This window comes from Mustelus asterias, chromosome 14 (assembly GCF_964213995.1).
Source record: "Mustelus asterias chromosome 14, sMusAst1.hap1.1, whole genome shotgun sequence".
NCBI classification, from domain to species: Eukaryota; Metazoa; Chordata; class Chondrichthyes; order Carcharhiniformes; family Triakidae; genus Mustelus; species Mustelus asterias.
Window position 1 is genome coordinate 60,890,221 of NC_135814.1, and position 19,441 is coordinate 60,909,661.

The 19,441-nt window shown below is 41.1% G+C and overlaps 1 protein-coding gene across 2 annotated transcripts in view; it reads right to left on the minus strand.

Moving 5' to 3' along the window:
* Positions 1 to 19,441, minus strand: part of znf385b (zinc finger protein 385B) — a 242,165-nt gene that overhangs the window by 200,400 nt on the left and 22,324 nt on the right. The window contains exon 1 of one of the 2 annotated variants that reach the window (XM_078228499.1): positions 12,930 to 12,998. The exons of the other annotated variant lie outside the window; for it this stretch is intronic. The gene's annotated coding sequence lies outside the window, so the exon portion shown is untranslated. Of the gene's footprint in view, positions 1 to 12,929; positions 12,999 to 19,441 lie in introns of those variants that run through there. 2 annotated transcript variants of the gene reach the window in all.

Here is a 19,441-nt window from a genome sequence, read left to right on the forward strand (position 1 = left end):
TGTCTATCTGCAACTTGAGTTAGACAGCGAGTCCAAGTCATATTTGACTAGCAATATACACATGGGTCTATTTCATTTACATAGGCTGCCAGATGATGTTTGTTCAGTCCCTGGAAATTTCCAAAGGATGATTAACCAAATTCTGTAAGGAATTCCAGGAGTGGAATGCTATTTGGATGACATGCATTTCAGCTTCAAACAGGCAGACCCATGATGACACACAAAAGGTGCTCCAAAGTTGGGATAATCAAGGAGTTTAGGCGAAGGCACACAAATGCAAAATGTTTCAAAACTCTATTGTATTTGAGTCACAGGGTAAGCAAAGATGGATTACATCCTACCAAGAATAAGGTTTAAGCAATAGCTTGGGCCTAGTGAATCACTACAGTAAATTCATACCAAATTTGGCAACGTTATTGTATCCTTTGAATGAACTCTTAAGGAAAGGTGTTCCATGGATTGGATGACAAAGCATTCAAGTTGTGTGAAAAGATCAAATCATAGAGGGTGCTTGCACATCACCATGTATCCAAAGAGATTAATCTAACTTGTGAGGCCTCCCGATATGGACTAGGTGTCGTGATCTCTCACGTTTTGGATCGTGTTGAGGAGAGACTGATTGCATTCACCTCACACATGCTCAGTGCCAGTGAGTGAAAACATGGTCAGATACAACATGAAGCAGTGCCCTTGATTTCTAAAGTAAAAGGATTTCATAAATACTCGTATGATCATAGTTTCATGATCAAAACTGATCATGTCATTGATTGAAATTTTGAATCCAAGGTCTCCTGTACCCACTTAAACTGCAATCCAAACACAGAGATGGGCTTTGATTTTGCCTGCTTATAAGTACGGCATTATTGGAAGATCATTGTAATGCCGATCCAATATCTAGATTATCATCCCCATCGGATGTGGAGACCCGCAGGAAAGGTGTATTTTTCTTTTTTTGTGCACTGAGTTACCAGTCACAGCAGACAACATTGGTGGAACAACTCGTAGAGACCTCTTGTGGGCAAGGGTGGGCAACTAAATAGCACGTAGGTAGTAATGTGGAAAGGATGTTTCCTCTTGTGGCAGAATCTAGAACTGGGGTCACTGTTTAAAAATAAGGGGTTGCCCATTTCAGACATGGATGAGGATTTTCTTCCCCCTCAGAGGATTGAGAGTCTTTGGAATTCTCTTCCTCAAAAGGCAATGGAGGCAGAGCCAATCAACATCATGAAGGCAGAGGTAGGTAGACTCTTGATAAGCAAGAGGCTAAAAGGTTATCGGAGTAGGCAGGAATGTGGAGTTGAGGTTAAAATCAGATCAGCCACAGGCTGAGTTTTTTTTGCCCGTGTTCGTCACGAGCAAAATTGGCAGTGCCGATGGAAACCTTGAGAGAGCTTTTAAACGAGAATCTCAGTGGAGAGATCTCGTTTAGCCATTGTCCCCGCTCCCAGCTTTAACATAATGAGGTTGCCACCCAGAAAGGACTATGCAGACATGGAAAAATTCCATCCATGAAATGGCAGAATAGGCTTGGGGCTGAGTGGCCTACTCTTAATTCATATATTTGTATCTAACGCAGATAGTGGATGTAGAAAAAGGCCATTTTTATGTACAGGAATGAGTTGTCAATTGATAAAGGCTATGTTATCCAGGGAGGCAGAATTGTAATTCCTGAAAGTACAGATAGCAGTTGCTGTGTGATCTATATATTCAAACTTAGGAATAGGTCTTACAAAAAAGTCTAGCAAGGAGTTGGCCATCTTTGGTGGCCAAGATTAGATAAGGACATCGGCACAGCAAAACAGCACAGAGTATGTCAAGCAGCAGAGAAGCCACCATCGGTACCTTTGCAACCATGGAGAAAGTGTGGAAGAGGCTGCACATAGACTTTACAACTGTTGAAGGGCAATGTTTTTTCATCATGATAGATAGCCATTCAAAGTTGGTTGAGGGGTTTTCAATGCATCGAACAACAGCTAGCGAAACTCCAGGTATTTGCGTAGTTTGTTTGCTGCTTCCTGGTTCCCAGAAGTGTGTCTGACAATGGACCTTCGATTTGTTCAGGAAGGTTTGCACGATTCATGAGAATGAATGGGGCAAAACACATTAGAGTTCTACCATGTTATCTGCTTCTCAACAGAGTAGCAGAACATGGGATAAATTGTTAAGCATGCTCTTGGTAAGGAAATGTTAGAGACAAATCTGAAGAAATGTCAGTTTTCATTGGATCACCGAATGACAAATTTTCTTTTTATCGTTACAGACCTCACATTTCGACCGGCAGAATGCCAGCCAAATTGTTTCTTAGAAGATAGTCTAGAACAAAATTTTCATTGCTAAAACCACAGTAGAAGAGGAAAAACTAAGACAGAAAGAGAGTCAGGATCAGGGTAAAGTGAAAGAAATCTGAAGTTGAAACTGAAGGTTATAGTGAAGAATCATGTCAAGAATCAGAAATGTTTGAACTGGCGAGCAGGAAGAACCTTGAAAATATGTGGCCCTTGCACATATTTTGTCAAGATGTTTGGCAGAGGAGAGGTTAGGTTTGTACACATAGATCATGTTTACCTTCAGTGGTTCCTGAAAATGAAAGAAGTTTGGAAGAATCAAATGAGTCTGATGTATCAGATACTGAGTGAAAGATCAATAGTTACTCCAACGCAAGTTGTGCCAGAACCTAGCTTAGATCCAAACAAGAGTCAGACGGAAATGACTGATAGTGGAAAATACAAGTGTAGCTCAAGGTCAAATTCAGCTTTATTGAAGAAACCTTCTCCTCAGATACACTCCGAAATGGGTCAAAATCCTTCCGTAATTGCTAATGGGGTCAACAAAAGAGGTATCCTTTTAAGAATAGGAAAGCAGTGGTTAAGTTTGATTGGTGAATAAAAAGAAAACAAAGAAACATTGACTTTCTCATCAAGGAGGGAGGAGTGTAACAGTACCTCCTTGTGGCTATTTGTGTTTGTATATTTGTATAAAAGTCAAACCGGGTTAAACTAATTTCACAATTGTACCCGACTCCATGCTGTGGCGCTTTTGTTCTGTTAAGAAATCACAAACACAGAGCAGCATTTCATTTTGAGCTACTTATCCAATACATGTCTTTCCCACAAGGCCAAAATTGTGCTGACACTAATGAATAATTATTCAAATGAGCTAACTATGGAAAATTGCAGCCAGCTCACTGCATGATGGATCAGCTTTAGGCAATCTGTTAGACACAAGATCTCAAAGTTAGCTTGGGAGTGCAAAATCAACCCTATAATTGTCTGTTCCTAAGCATACTATTTTCAGTCTACAAATAACAGTAATCTGTATTATGGATGTTCACTTTACAGATGTCATCAATTTGAATTTGGGTAATTATTTTCAGAGATAATCCCTGTAATATTATTCCAACATAATTCATAGATGGGTAAGCAAAAGGTAATGACACCACATTTCTTCTGGTCAGTGGATTTAATAAAAAAGGTGCAATATAGGTAGAAAGAATCTGTATTGTTTATTGTATTCGCTGCTCCCAAAGCAGTCGCCTCTACATTGGGGAGACTATACACAGACAGGGCGATTGCTTTGCAGAACATCTTCGCTCAGTTTGCAAGTAGGACTCCAACCTTCCTGTTGCATGCTATTTTAATTCAGCACCTTGCTCTCAGGCCCACATGTCTGTCCTTGGCCTGCTGTGAAGGCTCCGAAAGCTTGTGGCTTTTGCTAACAAATAAACCTGTTGGAGTTTAACCTGGTGTTGTTAAACTTCTTACTGTGTTTAGCCCAGTCCAACGCCGGCATCTCCACATCATGGCTTCTGTGATGCTCCAGTGAAGCCCAGCGCAAGCTGGAGGAGCAGCATCTCATTTTGGGCACGTCGCAGTCCTCAGGATTCAATGTTGAGTTTGGCAACTTTAGATTTTGATCTTTCTCCTCCATCAGAAACCCCCCTTTCTCTTTTTTAATATTCCATACGTGTCCAGCCTCAATGCACAACATCCCCTCCCACTCTCACACTTGGCAACCTGTCATATGCCCTTAAACTTGCCATTTTTTGTTGCAATTTTCTTTGCTTTAAGATTCTCCCTCCTTTCAGTTCTGACGGAGACTCCCTGACTTGAAACATTAACATGTTTCTCTCCTGATAGATGCTGGTAGACCTGTTGAGTTTTCCCAGCATCCTCAGTTCTTGTTTTACATTCCGACATCCACACTCTTTTGCCTACTTTTGCCATCTTGATTGATTCTTGGAGAAGTGGTCCGGTTCAGCAATGTGCTCGAGGGAATGAGAGAAAAGTATAAAAAAAGCTTCCTAGCTTGTTGTAGCCTTGTTCCAACTTATCTGTCCCCAAAACTTTGGTTAACTGCCTCCCAGACACACTGCACACATCCACTTAGAATCCCTACAGTGCCGAAAGAGGACATTCGGCCCATCGAGTCCGCACTGATCACAATCCCACCCAGGCTCCATCCCTGTAACCCCACGTATTTACCCTGCTGGTCTGCCTGAGACTTAAGGGGCAATTTAACATGGCCAATCCACTCAACCTGCACATCTATGGACTGTGGGAGGAAACCAGAGCACCCAGAGGAAACCCACGCAGACAAAGGGAGAACATGCTTCTCCACACAGACAGCCATCCAAGCCGGGAATCGAACCTTGGTCCCTGGCACTGTGAGGCAGCAGTGCTAACCACCGTGCCGGCCGAGGAATCGAACCCGGGCCTCCAGCGTGGCAGGTGAGAATTCTACCACAATCTCTACTTCAGGGATTGCCACAAAACTCTCCAAAGCAATCACTAGCTGCATCATCTGCTCTTTCAAACCCACCTAACACAGTTCATTATTATTAATTTATTTGGGCCACTGCTCTGTGTTCGGAGGAGGGAATACAGAATTTACTCTCTGGTCAGATAGAAGGGGGTGGAGGGTGGAGAGAGGGATTGGGGAATGGCTGAGTTTACTCTGTTAACAGGGATTCACTACTCAAATTGGGTGAGAAAGAGGAGATGGACGAGTCTTCGATTACTCAAGAGTGACTGGTTAATGTGGATGAGAATGGATGTGGAGACAGTGGGGTAGAGTGTTGCGTGGTGGGGCGACTCCACTTTTAGTTCCAGGAATTATTGCTCAATGAGGGGTTGAAATGTATTTTTTCTCTTAGCTCCAAGGTTTATTGCTCATTGGCGGGAAGGAAGTGGTAGGATCTACAGTTAACAACAATGATGTACTGGGCCATATTTTCCAGTCTCCAGTGGATCAGAAAGTAAATTCACAATCATCTCCCACCACTGAACAATGACAAAAATAACATTTCCCCCACCCACTCTTACTCTGGAGAAAAAGCAGTTGAAGGAACAGAAGGTGGTATTTACCCTATTGTTAACAATAGCCCTGATGGACTCTCTGCTATGCATTTCTGTGGAAGTCAGGCTCCCAAGGTCCAGGTGGAAATGTGCAGGAGTGGTAATGCCACTGACCGTCATTGCCGCTGCTCTGAAGATGCAGGCCACAAACTAAATAAAGGGGGTGGGAGGGTGGAGAATGGTTCAGTTGCATGGAAAATTTAAAAATCAAAATTAAAGGAGAAGGTAGGAGTACAGCTTGGTGATGAGGCAGATTGTTACCTGAAAATAAAAGGAAGGGGCAGAATGTGTGAACTTCATTTTGCAATGAGAAATTATACAGGAGCAGGGAAATTTGACAATAGGACACACTTAAAGGCTGTGGGCAGAATTTTACGAGAATGATTCTAAGTGTCCAACTAGTATAAAAATGGGAGTGTTGCAGATCCATTTTTTGGGTGAATTTTCACTCACAATCTTATGGACTTAGACATGGAAAATGTGGGCTAGACCATTCCTAGCTGCTGCATGCAGTGGGTGGGGCTTAATTCAGCAGCCAGCCAGCCTGGGAAGGGAGCTATTGCGCATGCATAGACTTCTGATTCAGCACCTGTGCAATGGCAACACCAGAGGTCTGACAGAGAGAGCGCTGTCAGGCCTCTACTATGGCAGGTAGCCTGAACACACCCCCTCCCCTCCCCCCCAGCAATAGTGAGGGCCCCGAGGCCGATCTCGAGCCCCATATTACGCAGAAATGCAGCACCCCCCTGCCCGCCGAAGGCATCTGCAAAGCAGCAGCAGGGTTCCCCCACCTTCGCTCTCCAATCGGGCCGCCCCTTCAGGCCCTGCCTTCATAAGCCCTACCACCCATAAGCCCTGCCACCATAGGCCCCACCCCCTGGCACTACCCAGTCGGCAGTGCCAAGATGCCAGGCTGACACTGCCCTGGCATGAGAGTGACCCGACCCTCCCCCCCTCAGCCATCTTCCACCTCAGACCACCCAAAGCAGCCTCATTTCACTCCCAGAACCCCCACTCAGCCCTTCTTCCTCCTCCAGCCCCCAAACAACATACCACGCACCTTGGCATTGCCAACAGTGCACTGCCCCTGGCATCAACACCTTGGTCTAGTGCCTTGGGCCCTGAGATGGCTCAAGGTGGCCATTTGCCCCGCTGCTGCTGCCAGGCTGCAGAAGATGGGTCCCGGGGGTTGGGTGGACTTGGATCATCATGGCTGGTCCACCCCTTCTAGACCTGGCAGACCTGAAGATAACCCTTGCTCCATAATGGAATGCTGCAATGATTTAAAAGCAGGCCAGTGTGTGTCAGTACCAGGGGGCAGTGCAGTGTTGGCACTGCCAAGGCACGTGGCCTGAAGTGAGGCTGAGTGGGGACTCTGAGGGGGAAGGGGGAACTGTACAAGAAATGCAGAATGTTAGCATGCAGGTGCAACAAGTGATTTGGGAAGGCAAATGGTATGTTGACCTTTATCGCAAGGAAATTGGAGTACAAAAATGAATAAGTCTTGCTCCAGTTGTTGTGGTAGGTTTTTGGGAAGACCACGTCTGGAATACTGTGTGCAGTTTTGGTCTTAATATTTGAGGAAACATATAGTTGCATTCAAGGCAGTACAGCGAATGTTCACCAGATTAGTACCTGTACACTAACCTTTAGCTATTCATGCACTAGGAAACCCAGGTTCTTTTACAACCACTCACCATTTGGATAATATGCTTCCTTTTTATTTGTCCTGCCAAAATTGATAACCTCACATTTTCCCACATTAAATTCCATTTGCCAGATCTTTGCCCACTCATCTAGCATATCTATATCCTTTTGTTTTGCTGAAAAAATACATTTTGAATTTTGTCGAAGATTTTTCTCTTGCACTCATCAGGTCAATTGCAAGGATACGAATGTCAGGGGAAACAACAACTTTATACGGGGCGGCACGGTAGCACAGTGGTTAGCACTGCTGCTTCACAGCTCCAGGGACCTGGGTTCGATTCCCGGCTTGGGTCACTGTCTGTGTGGAGTTTGCACATTCTCCTCGTGTCTGCGTGGGTTTCCTCCGGGTGCTCCGGTTTCCTCCCACAGTCCAAAGATGTGCGGGTTAGGTTGATTGGCCATGCTAAAATTGCCCTTAGTGTCCTGGGATGCGTAGGTTAGAGGGATTAGCGGGTAAATATGTAGAGATATGGGGGTAGGGTCTGGGTGGGATTGTGGTCGGTGCAGACTCGATGGGCCGAATGGCCTTTCTCTGTGCTGTAGGGTTTCTAAGATTTCTAAGATTCTACCATATGAAAGAGGGTGTTGATTGGTTGACAAGGGGTCTCTGATTGACAGAGGCTTTACTATGCAGAATGCACCAGTTGATGGTGACTGAAACCTAACTGCCAAGCATTGTTTGAAGTTTAAACCTGGCAGCTTCACTGATTGGTCAAGGCATTGCTCTGTGAAATGAATCAGTGAATGGTTATCACTTACTTTGTTTACCTAAAACAGACACCATGTGCGTACACGTTCTGTGTGCATCTTGTAGTATTCTTGCCCTTGTCCTGATGAGTGCAAGATGAAAAGTTTCAACAAAAAGTATTTTTTCAACAAAATTCAAGGTTAGTCCTACCAAACAACTATCGACATAGTCTTGTAGCCTCTATGTCACGAAGAAATTCCATAAGGAATTTAGAAGAAGCTTTACCCACAAGGTGGTGAGAATGTGGAACTCTACTGTAGGGAATGGCTGAAACGAATAGTATAGACGCATTTAAGGGGAAACCGGACAAGCAAATGAAGGAGAAGAGAATAGATGACTATGAAGATAGATTTAGACGAGGAAAGTTGGAAGGAGATTTGAGAAAGCATAAATACTGGTCTGGGCATGATGGAGAGAATAGCCTATTCTAAGCCATATATTTCCACTCCATCTGACGAAGGAGCAGCGCTCCGAAAGCTAGAGGCGTTTGCTACCAAATAAACCTGTTGGACTTTAACCTGGTGTTGTTAAACTCCTTACTTAGTTTAGGGATTCATCATTGTTTTTAACAACAGCAGCAATCATTATGTTCCAACAGCCAGCTGTCCAGTTTACTTGCTCCGTGAATAAGTGCTGGCACAATGGACCTACCACAAAGTAGGGACACCATGGCTGCTGCCAGAGAAGGGCATTTAGCCCCTCCAGCCTGTTCTGCCATTCTGTGAGGTCATGGTTGATATCCAATGCAACTCCATATACCCACCATAGCTTTGGTTATCTTCAATCACAGATTTAAAATCAGCAAGTGATCTCTCAATCACTGTTTGTGGGAGAGAGTTCTAAACTCTTACCACCCTTTGCGTGAAGAAGGGTTTCCTAATTTCACTCCTGAAAGATCTGGCACTATTTTTGGACTTTCCCTACAGTCTGAGACTTCCCAGCGAGTGGAAATGTTTCTTCCCGATCTACTCTGCCTATTCCCCTAAATACCTCGAAAACATTGATCGAACCACTCTTCTAAATTCCAGGGCATACAAGCCCTAGTTTGTTTACTCTCTCCTCATAGTTTAGCCCTTGCAGTCCATATATCATTCTGGTAAATCTATGTTGTAGTCTTTCCAAGGCCAATATATCTTTCCAAGGGTGTGGTGCCCAGAACTACTTGAGTGCTCCAAATGTGGTCCAAACAGTCCTTTAACTAGTTGAAGCATAATTCTACTCCCTTGTATTCTCGTCCTGCAGATGTAAAAGTTAGCATTCCATTAGCCTTTTCGATTATCTTTTGTACTATTACATGACATTTTAATGACGCATATACCTGGATCCCCAAGTCCTTTGGACTTCCACATTTCTAACTTTCATCACATTCTTCTATTTTTGTTATCCAAAACCATTTGTACGTAGATGGAATGAAAGTCCTTTCTATTCATAACAGGGCAGGGTTGCGAGCAGCCTTGACCTTTACTTATATTGCAGCAAAGTTGTGAGGGAAGCCAATCACCTACTACAAATGCTTTTGCCTTCTTTCCATGAGGAAATAGACGGAGGTGTTTCTGCTGACAAACACAGCTTCTGTTATCTGACCATTATGGTATATGTTCAGCTGCAGTAGCTTGAAATGATTCAACTATGGTTCAGGATTGTGATGACCTTCACAGTAACAGTATGGCAGTCCCAATACCTTCAGGGACTGTTTTTGTGAAAGCTATAACACAGTGGCAGTCAAGATAGGTCTCCCCAGAAAAGGTCAAGAATCTGCCTGCACATGAATTCCTGGATTCTGGACCAACTATTAGTGGGTGTCACAGATTGAAGGTGTAAACACATGTATATTTCTTCCCGCTGCCTGAATTCCACTTCATCCTCCAAATGCACAGCCACTGACTGGGCCCAATGGAATGTCTGTTCTTGATAGAGCAAGTCCAATGTAGGTTACAGCAGCAGCCGCATTGTGATTGCAGGTTTATGCAAAAAGGAATCGTGTGTTAAAATGCAGCAGGAAACATCACTAAAACAAGGTCATGTGAAAATTGGGAGTATGAAAGTCACCCAACAAGATGGTACAGATCTGTCAGTCACAGGTTTAAGAATCAAAATTCTCAAGCGAACAGCATGGGTTCCTTTGTTTTCTTTGACTGTGCAACATTAGAAATCCTGAGAGTAGAGATGTGTGGAATTCATCAAATGACTAATTAAAAAAGATTGACCAAAGTTAGGGATATAATGAGGCCCACACTTGCTCTCAACACGACATCCAAAAATTGTAAAGTTTTGCCACTGTAGGATAGTGCACACAGTGATTCCAACCCTCAGGCCCACTTATCAAATAGCAGAGTGCAGCCACTGGGACTATCCATCTGAGAATCAGTTCCATTATTTAAAAACTGACTTTTTTCTGTGCAGGCTGGAGTTTAAAGGATTAACAGAAAGCGTATGCCAGTCTATGATGAAGATGATGTAGCACTGACATTATTAGACAGTCATGTGCTTTGCACTCTGTGCAACAGATGAGCAACCGTGAGAGGAGATACCTTCTCTGCAATCCATTCCGGACATACTGTAAATAGTGTAAACAAACTAGTTTTCAAGGAAATATCCTGGTCTGCACGCAGTTTCTCTTTGTAAGAGCCCAGACCTAGTCCGTTCTACAACACAGGAGTTTCAAATTCATGAGGAGGCACTTAAGCAAGTTCAGATTCTATAAATTATCGAAGGCATCCTTGATAACCTGCCCCACAGCTCTGACAATGCAATACTCCATGAACTTCTCAGGTAACAGTGAAAGCTTTCCAAATTGTGTCAGTGTTCTCTTTCACAGAGCACAGAGGCTGACAGCTATTATCACACTGTACCTGTCCTGTGAATGTATTAAGACCACAAATATTCAGAAAAATAATGGAAGATATTAAAAGTATTTCTATGACTTCCATCCAACAGTAAAATGAGACAAAAATTAATTGAGGAAGTGGGAAGTCAATTCAGTAAGGTCAAGTCAAAATTGAGACTGTGCACAATTATAAATTTATGCGTAATCAAAGGATTTAATTTCCCAATCATTAACCTGTGAAGAGTATTAGTAAACTATATTTAAATACTGAGTATTCTATTCAAAGGATACCATAGATTTCAACTGTAAAACCGTGAGTAATTTTTAAGTTCTATCCATGTTGTAATTATTTCAACTGCAAGTGACTAATTTATAGGCTAATATACACAGGCTCTGTTTTGGGGGGAAAACATAAGCTAGTCACTTTGTAATTTGCACTTTGAAATTTCTGTTTGAACTGAGGTCAATTTATGCAGCAGTATCTGGGAGCAATCAAAAACACTTCATTTTCTTCAAGTGCACTGCGCATAGCAGCTTTGTAAATTATTTACAAAATGACGATTCCGGTAAAAGTATATCAAACGCCTTTATCAAAAGTTCCTTCAAATAATTTTGTGAACCTGCTCAAGTATAATGGGACATACCTGATAGCATCTGGAAGGAGATTAGAAACCTTGCTCTTAATCTTATCTAATTGAAACCTTTAAAACAGCTGCAAACATTGCAGGCATATAGATAATTATCATCTGTGCTAATCTTGCCCTCAGGGAAATGAGAAAACTTCCAGGCTTGTGCAACTTGTTAATAGCCAAATGAAGTTTAGCAAGATCCAACAGGTACACCTGATGAAGTAAAACTAACAAAGCAGAGGCAGGATCGAAGTCAACTGCAATAAGATACATTTTTCCAGTAATGTTGCTCAATTAAACAAAAGGATAAATATTGTTGCAATCAGTACAACAAGCAGCAAAAAACGCCCCAGAGGCCACGATGTTGGTGCTTGGCAGTAACAGGAACACTTAGTGTGCATCAATCACTCTCTTGGTTTGCTAAAACAAGCATATCATTCTGGTATTTTGTAAAATATTGCTTCATAGTGGAGCATTATTACAAAAATTTCATTTGCAGTGGTTCTTGTTTATGTAATGGTTTTGGCAATTGTAGATTCAACTTCACATCATTCAACACCTGATTAAGTGGATACTTAGAAGTGGCCAAAAGTTAAATCAAAAGCTGTTTTCTGTTGGCACAACTGCATTCACTTCTGCTGGTTGAGTGATTTTACCTCTAATCCACTAAATGAATTCTTCTTTCGCCAATTTAACATTTCAGCCTGCTGGCAAACCCACATTGTTAACACATTAACAAATTATTGCAAATTAAACACAAGAAATCCTTTACTTCTGGCCCATCTACGATAAATATTTTAAAACTGTTCACAAACAATTCTTACAAAAATGCCTTTTAAAGTTTCAGATAACGAATACTCTTGTCTGCTGAATAATACTTTGTGCAAAACAGATTAACATGCATAGACTAATTATCATAGTGATAACAGGGTTACAAGTTAAAGGTCAAAGCATTATTCAATAGTTTGAAATAAATACCCCTTAATCTGCAATTAAATGTTCTATCTTTATGCTTGGCAAAAAATAAGTAATTTCATAAAATCAGATGGCACTGACAGCCGTAAGTTATGGTCTGCTCCTAGGTGTTTTATAGCATATTTCAGGTTTCTATCCTGCTTACATTGGGTATTTGCAAACCTTTCATAAAGCTCTTCACGGAACGTGATTCAAATATTTCAATTACATCGCTCAATTAGATCTCAAAAACTTCATATTAAAAAAAAAAGATCTAAGAATGTTCCTGAGTGAACAGTCTTTGAATTTAAATTACTGAGTAACTTCCACCACATCATAACTGAGTTTCCAATGGAAATTCTTAACTTTAGCCACATATCTACCCCTTCTTCCTGAAATAGGGCAAAGGTCCGACCGACTTCTGCAGTAAAAGACCAAACAATCTGCACACATAGTTCAAGAGCTGCTGCTGAAGATCGCAGTTAGAAACAGAAATCTATCTTCCACATGGTTTTACTTACCCAACAGCATGTCTCGCATTCAACAAGTTCAGCAAGAGTAAACTATGAAAAGTAGTCTCAAAAAGCAATTTTTTAAAAAAGCTGTGGGTTGAGTCGATCAGTCTTGCAAAGTTTTCACAAAGCACTGAACGTGAGACTTCAGAAACATGCTTCTATTGAATTGTACCCTAAGGCAACCGAAGTGCTCACCCTCTATTGGTTTTCCTTTAAAGAAACTAACTGAAACAATAGAGTGACTGTCAGCAGCTGCAGCCACCTCAAACTGCAAACCCGTGAAGCCACAGAAAACTAGGTCAGTGCACTAAAGTTCCCAACTTGAAGTATTAAGATTTGAATACATGGATGGCCTACTCTCATATTAATTTAAATCAGAAATAATCTCTTCTACCACACACCTCACAGCTAAGATTTAGAGCCTGAAAGAATCTAGCCCACCATAAATCAAGTCTCAGACATCTTTTACTCTTTGTTCCATACTGCAGACGAGAAGAGGAGTGGAATATTAAACAGACATGCTAATGCATTTCACTGAATGTGGAAAGAAATTACTTGAAAGAAAACAGAAGAAAAAACTGAGACAAAACTTGAATTTTGTTGATAAAGTTCCCATATTTAATTCCATAAAATGCAAGTTATTAATATTATGTTAAATGGATACTCATTTTTTACTGAACTGCGTTTCATAATATATGTGGCATGAATTATTAAACAGAAATTGTGAGATTCTACAGTATTTATAGAGATTGGTTGAGCTGTTGTTAATGATGTTAATTGTTGTTAATTAGGTAAGTTATGCAATTTGAACGTTTGTTTTAAGATTTTACATAAGTTGAATATAAAATAATGTATTCTTGATTTCAAATAAACGCACACCTGATAGTTCACTTCAGTGAACTATTTTCTTTTAATCACATCCTTTGCAGCTGTTAAAATGTACATGTACTATCAATATCGATTCTCCAAAATAATTATATTTGCGTTCTAATCCTGAACATAATTATGTTTAGAGAAATGTTGAACAAAGACTACACTCCCAATCTACAGTCTTCCCTCACATTTTAAAATGCTATTAGTCATTGAAGAGTTAAAATTATTGTACTCCTCATCCCAACAAGAGTGGCTTAGTGGTGGTCCAGTTGCAAGATACATACATGTCCAAAATAGAATAAATGTGAACTAAATTAAAAATCTCCAAAATGAATGAATAGAATGACTAAAATGGAAGAAAGAGCTGCAAATTACTTGAAAACTACAACAAAAATTAGTGGCCACCCCAGAGGGGTCTAGGAACTTGTTGAGACAAGTTAAAAGAGATAATAATGGTTCAGAAAATCTGAAGAGATGAAGGTAACATGCTTTCAATATTTTAACAGTAAAATTCAGTCAGAATTCCGAAGATAAAAGTGGCAGTAAAATGGAAAGTAAACAATAAAAACACTAATTGAATATTTTTGGCACTCAGTTACATGAACATCACATCAATACCAACTCAATATCCAACATGACACAATTAAATTCCTTGAGGATTTTGAAGTTAGTGTGACAGAAGCACTTCACAAATTGAATGAACTTAAAATTAACAAATCTTAGGAGTCGTATGTTATATAATCATGAAGATGTCTGAGAAGGAAATCTGATGAACCATGACATGGTGATAAAAGAATTAAAAGGTGAAGTTTTGGCTGCGTAAAAGAAACTGTGTGACATAATAGTAAGTAATTAGCCCTAGTTCATAAAGGACCACTGGCACCTCTCTCCATCAGAGACCATTTTGATTGTAAGGCAATTTTTGGCCTCGGTCAAACATTTGTAACAGGTAATATCATTCTAATTGTTGTTACTATGTTTGTTACTATGTTGAAGTAGCACCGACACAGCAATAACTGAATCAGCACAAATGTTGAAAGGGAAGGTTTGGTTTGACATTCCACCTTGGTTTCCTGAGTTCACAAATAAATTAGACAGTGGAATTCCTCACAGTCCAGCTAAGAATCTTTTGGCTTGAAAGATCTCTGAGGAAATAAATGATTATAGGAACATAGAAGAGTTAAAATAAGAGACTGAATGAGATGTGTAACTACTAAAACATTCTGAGTTTTATACCTAAGGATCCTTGTTATTTCCAGCCTTCATGAATGACATGGATATCAACAACTTACATTCACACAGCAATTACAATGTATAAAACAGCCAAAAGCACAACACAAAACAGTAGCAAGAACATAAACCCGAGGCCAAGGGGGATTAATGATACTGACCACAAAGTTCTCAGTTTTGTGAAATGGGCAGAATCTGGGCTGAGGAGATTTGAACAGATAGTTTCTTTTCAGAAGGACATGGAATGAGAAACACACCCCAGGCCTCAAGGCTGAAAAGGACATTAGGAAGTGGGATGACAGTTGATGAATAGGCTGAGACTGGGTTTTTAAGAGTCACAGTGGTTTTGAAGGATGAAAAATCAATGGTTAATTAATACTGCCAGTGATATGGGATTTGAACAATGGGTACCCAAGCGGAGAGTAGCAGAGATGGGCCTCATGAACAAATATCAAAATCAAATGTAAACTGACCAAATTTGCTAAGAGATCAATAAATAAAGAAGATGGGGCAAATAAATTACCAAAGAATTTAAAGATAAAACGTTAACACTAATTTTTCACATAATGTTTCATGTAAAGAGTTCAAACGCAATAACAGGATCTAAAATGGCAGACAGAACTTAGAAAGAGATTTGAGAGTGATGACAGACCTGTCACTGTGTTTCAAGTTTAGGGTCAAGAAACAATCAAAACGTGAACAGAATGCTGGGAAAATAGGCGGATCAGCACAATATAAAGCTTGGATTTTGCATCAAAGCAGTTTATTGGAGGACAGTGAATACCAACTCTGCACTGGCCTTACAAGGAAAGATAGCCGCTGGTTCTAACAATAGGCAGACATTCCCCACATGAGCTGTTGCCATTTTCCAAACAGATGCCTCTTACCCCCATGAAGAGGATGGTACAGGAAATGGCAAAGTAGGATACCAGGTTCACTTTTCCATTCATCTGCACTTCCAATTAATGCTTTTGGAAAACATGTCTCTTGTTATTAAACATCTTAGCATTAATCCTAAATATAAAGCATATTAATGTTGATGAAGTATTTCTAAAACTTTGCATGTATGCAAAACTAGAAAACAGTAAAGTTGACCACCAAAGTTGACAACTCAAAAAAAACTGAATGTAGGCCTACTGTCATTTAGTAGCATTGCACGTGTAGTAGGCCATGTTCTAACTTGAACTGCATGTACATATATGTATAATATATATATATATGTGTGTGTGTGTGTATGAAATATTTAATCACTTGCAGTAGAAGGTTGTGGAAAATAATTAAGTTCCATCATATCTTGGTGAGACAGTTCTGGCTATTGTACACTGACAGTCTCTATCATCAAGTCTGATCATTCATGTAAAGTTCAATGTTTTTCTTTCACAATCAACAGGCTTAGAAACCAAGTTAGAAAGATAGTTACCCATATATCCAATAAGGATTCCAGGTGCGAATGTGGAACTTGCTACCCTGTAGATTATCTGAGGTGAATAGCTTAGATGTAGTTACAGGGAAGCTAGATGAGTACACGAGGCAGAAATGAATGGAAGGTTATGCTGATACAGATAAAGTAGAATGGAGGCACATTCATAAAGTTCATGAAGAGCATATTCACCAGCAAGGACCTCTTGGTCTCAATGGCGTGTTTCCATGCTGCACATTCTATATAATCACAATGTAATACTGTAAAACACAGTTACTCCTGAGACTGCAAATTCTAAGTGAACTTGACTCCAGTGTATTCAATTCTAACCTTTTGGGGGGGGGTCGATTCTCCAACTACACCCAAACTGTTAGTAGATTGTGTCGGTCACGCAGATTAGCAACGGGCCTAAAAATCCATTTTGCACCCATGCTAAGTAGTTTGCAAGCCTCCCTGCCCCTTTCTCATGGCACATGTCTGATTAGCATATTTAAAGTAGCATTTAAATATGCATAGCTCATTCGATTTCCAGCACTCAGAAGTCTCTGGCCTTTGGGCGCAGCGCGATAACGGTGAGAATCATTACTAGCGGAGACCTGGCACGGTGGTCATCTCGGCAGGGGGGGGGGGGAAGAGATTAGGGGCCACTGAAGCTCCCAGGATGTCGGGTGCAAGGTTGGGCAGTGCCCTCCTGACAGGGCCCAACTGGTACACAGGCACAGCCTGGCAGTGGTCACTAGACAGCATGGCATTGCTAGTTGGGTACTGCCAGTGTGGTGCCTGAGTGGGGTCATGATGGGTTGGGGCGGTTGTGGGCTGTGAAATTGTAAAACAGGAGGCATTTGATGGGAGTTGTTCTGCCAGCACAGCAGAATCTCAGAAATAAATCTTAGCTGGTGTTCTGCCAAAGTACCCAGATATCATCAGGTAAGGCTGGAGACAAAAGGTTCATTTGTTCAGAATCCACTTAGACATTTGTTTTCTAGTTGAAAAGGTGCTGGAAAGGTGGAATGATTTAATGTGAAGGTATTGTGGCAACTGTCAGGAATGGGAGGTTTCGTTTTCAGTATACAAAAAAAGCTTATCATTTACAAAAAGAACCAAGTTGATCAATGTTGCACTATCCATGTCCCCCGATGCAAAGGGAAATTTACAAATTAGTAAAATTGCATGACGCTCCTATTCTGATTTTGGGTGGCAATGGCTGCAGTGTTGAATTGTTCTGCATTGGCTTATGAGCCTGTTTACTACTGATTTCACTGTTCTTGATTGATCAAGCCTGGCTATGGACTCAAAAGGAAAGAAAACAAGCTGTAGAAGGGGTGGGAAGCTGGAGCTGAATCACGCAGCAGTCATTTCGAAGCACCGGGAACAAATCTGTCGTGTCATATCAGTACAGTTCTGACATAAAATACACAACAACGGGGAAGCCAATGCATTGTCTAGCTTTAAAAATTGGTAGGGGTCGGGGTTTTTTTTAAACTTCAGAATGAGTGGTAGGTTTAAATTCTTAAAAATTAGACACAAGGTCTCAAATGCGCCTATTTCCGGTTTAAACAGGGCAGATTTGGGATTATAATTATAATATTTAAATAAGGTTGCGTGCCTCAAATTTTAGCAGCCATGTGGATTTAACGACTGCCGGCTGAGTTTTCCAGGGCCCGGTAAACCTAGCAGCTGAAGGGAGACAAGAACTGCCGGCTCCAGCAGTTAAGTGTTTTTCCAGCACAGTGTTTAGGCCACAGGAATGGAACTGCTTTCCTGTGGTCCCTCAAGCAAAGCTGTTACATCCTGCATCCCTCTCCCTTCTGTTGGTCAACACCCCCAAACCCCCAGGATTAGATCAACAACCCCACCCTCACACCCCGTCACTGATCAATTCAATACTGACCCACAATTCCTTCCACTCTCAATATAGCCAGCTGCCAGTTGAGAAAAGGAAATAAACCAGTTAAATTTGGCTGGACCTCTGCATTCCGTATTCCCCACTTCCTGGCCACTAAAAGCCGCCCCTGCTCCCTCCTTGATGCATTTTACTGAGATCCTCTGAGGTTGCACAGAATTACGCTCTGGCCATGTCAGGAGCAGTGGACGCACGAGTTGGAGATGATCTGCAGTTAGATTGCAGCAGGTACCACAACTCATTTCCAGTTTCTGGAACCGAGCAGTTCGGAACAACAGGGTCCTTAAATTCTTTTGGGTGGGTCTCTTGTCGAAGCCGGCCAACATGGGTTCCCATCATTACTGCATGTCATTATCAGGTAAGGGAGGGGAATAAGGGTTATTCCCCAAATGAAATTCCAGTGTACTACATAGAATGGGACGAGCTCCAAAAACTAAATGAAATGCATCAAAAGACCTTAAGACACATGTGGAGGAAGGGGAAACAATTTAAAATTAAGCCAGACTTACAAAATACAGATCTGACAGGAAATTTAATATTGCTGTTTTGTCCCTATGAACTCAATTCTGCCTTTATTGTTCCATTATGGCAACAAAAGACCCAGCAGTAATTACAGCTAACACAAAGGAAGTCATAATGGCAGAACATCTGACTTAGATAATATTCCTATTTCAATATACCTACTCTGGGATATAGCACAGATAGAAAGCACCTCCATATTACCCTTATTTGGGCACATGTCATGGCTGTTTTCTCCTTTCAGATGAGGGATATAAAAGATAATTAGGGATGGGCAATAAATGCTGCCGACCCAGGAACGCCCACACCCCTTAAACAAATTTTAAAAATGGCAGCAGAAAGCAGCTGTGAAGAGCATCAGAAAAATCAAATAGAGGACACAAAATAGATTTCAGAAAACAAGAAGTCAACTGCAAAGAAAATCACATTTTTACATCTCTTATTAAAATGCGAATGTTGACAAGCTTTTATTCCATCAGGCAGACAGCTCTTCAGCTGCTGTCCAAAATATTTTGTTTACATACATGTTGATGGAATGTTTGCAGTGGACTGACAACCCGCTAAGCTGCATACAGCAAGAGGAAAGTGAATTAACATGTGTAAATGTAATCAACACCAGGTTCTTACAAGGGTCTTTGAATCCAAATTGTGTAAATTCAGTACCCTTATGCTGCTGGGTGAATAAACTGCTTTGACCCAGTCCTTGAACTATGCCATTAGCACTCAGCGTCTAAACGATTTGAAGAAAAAAAAGTAAAGAGG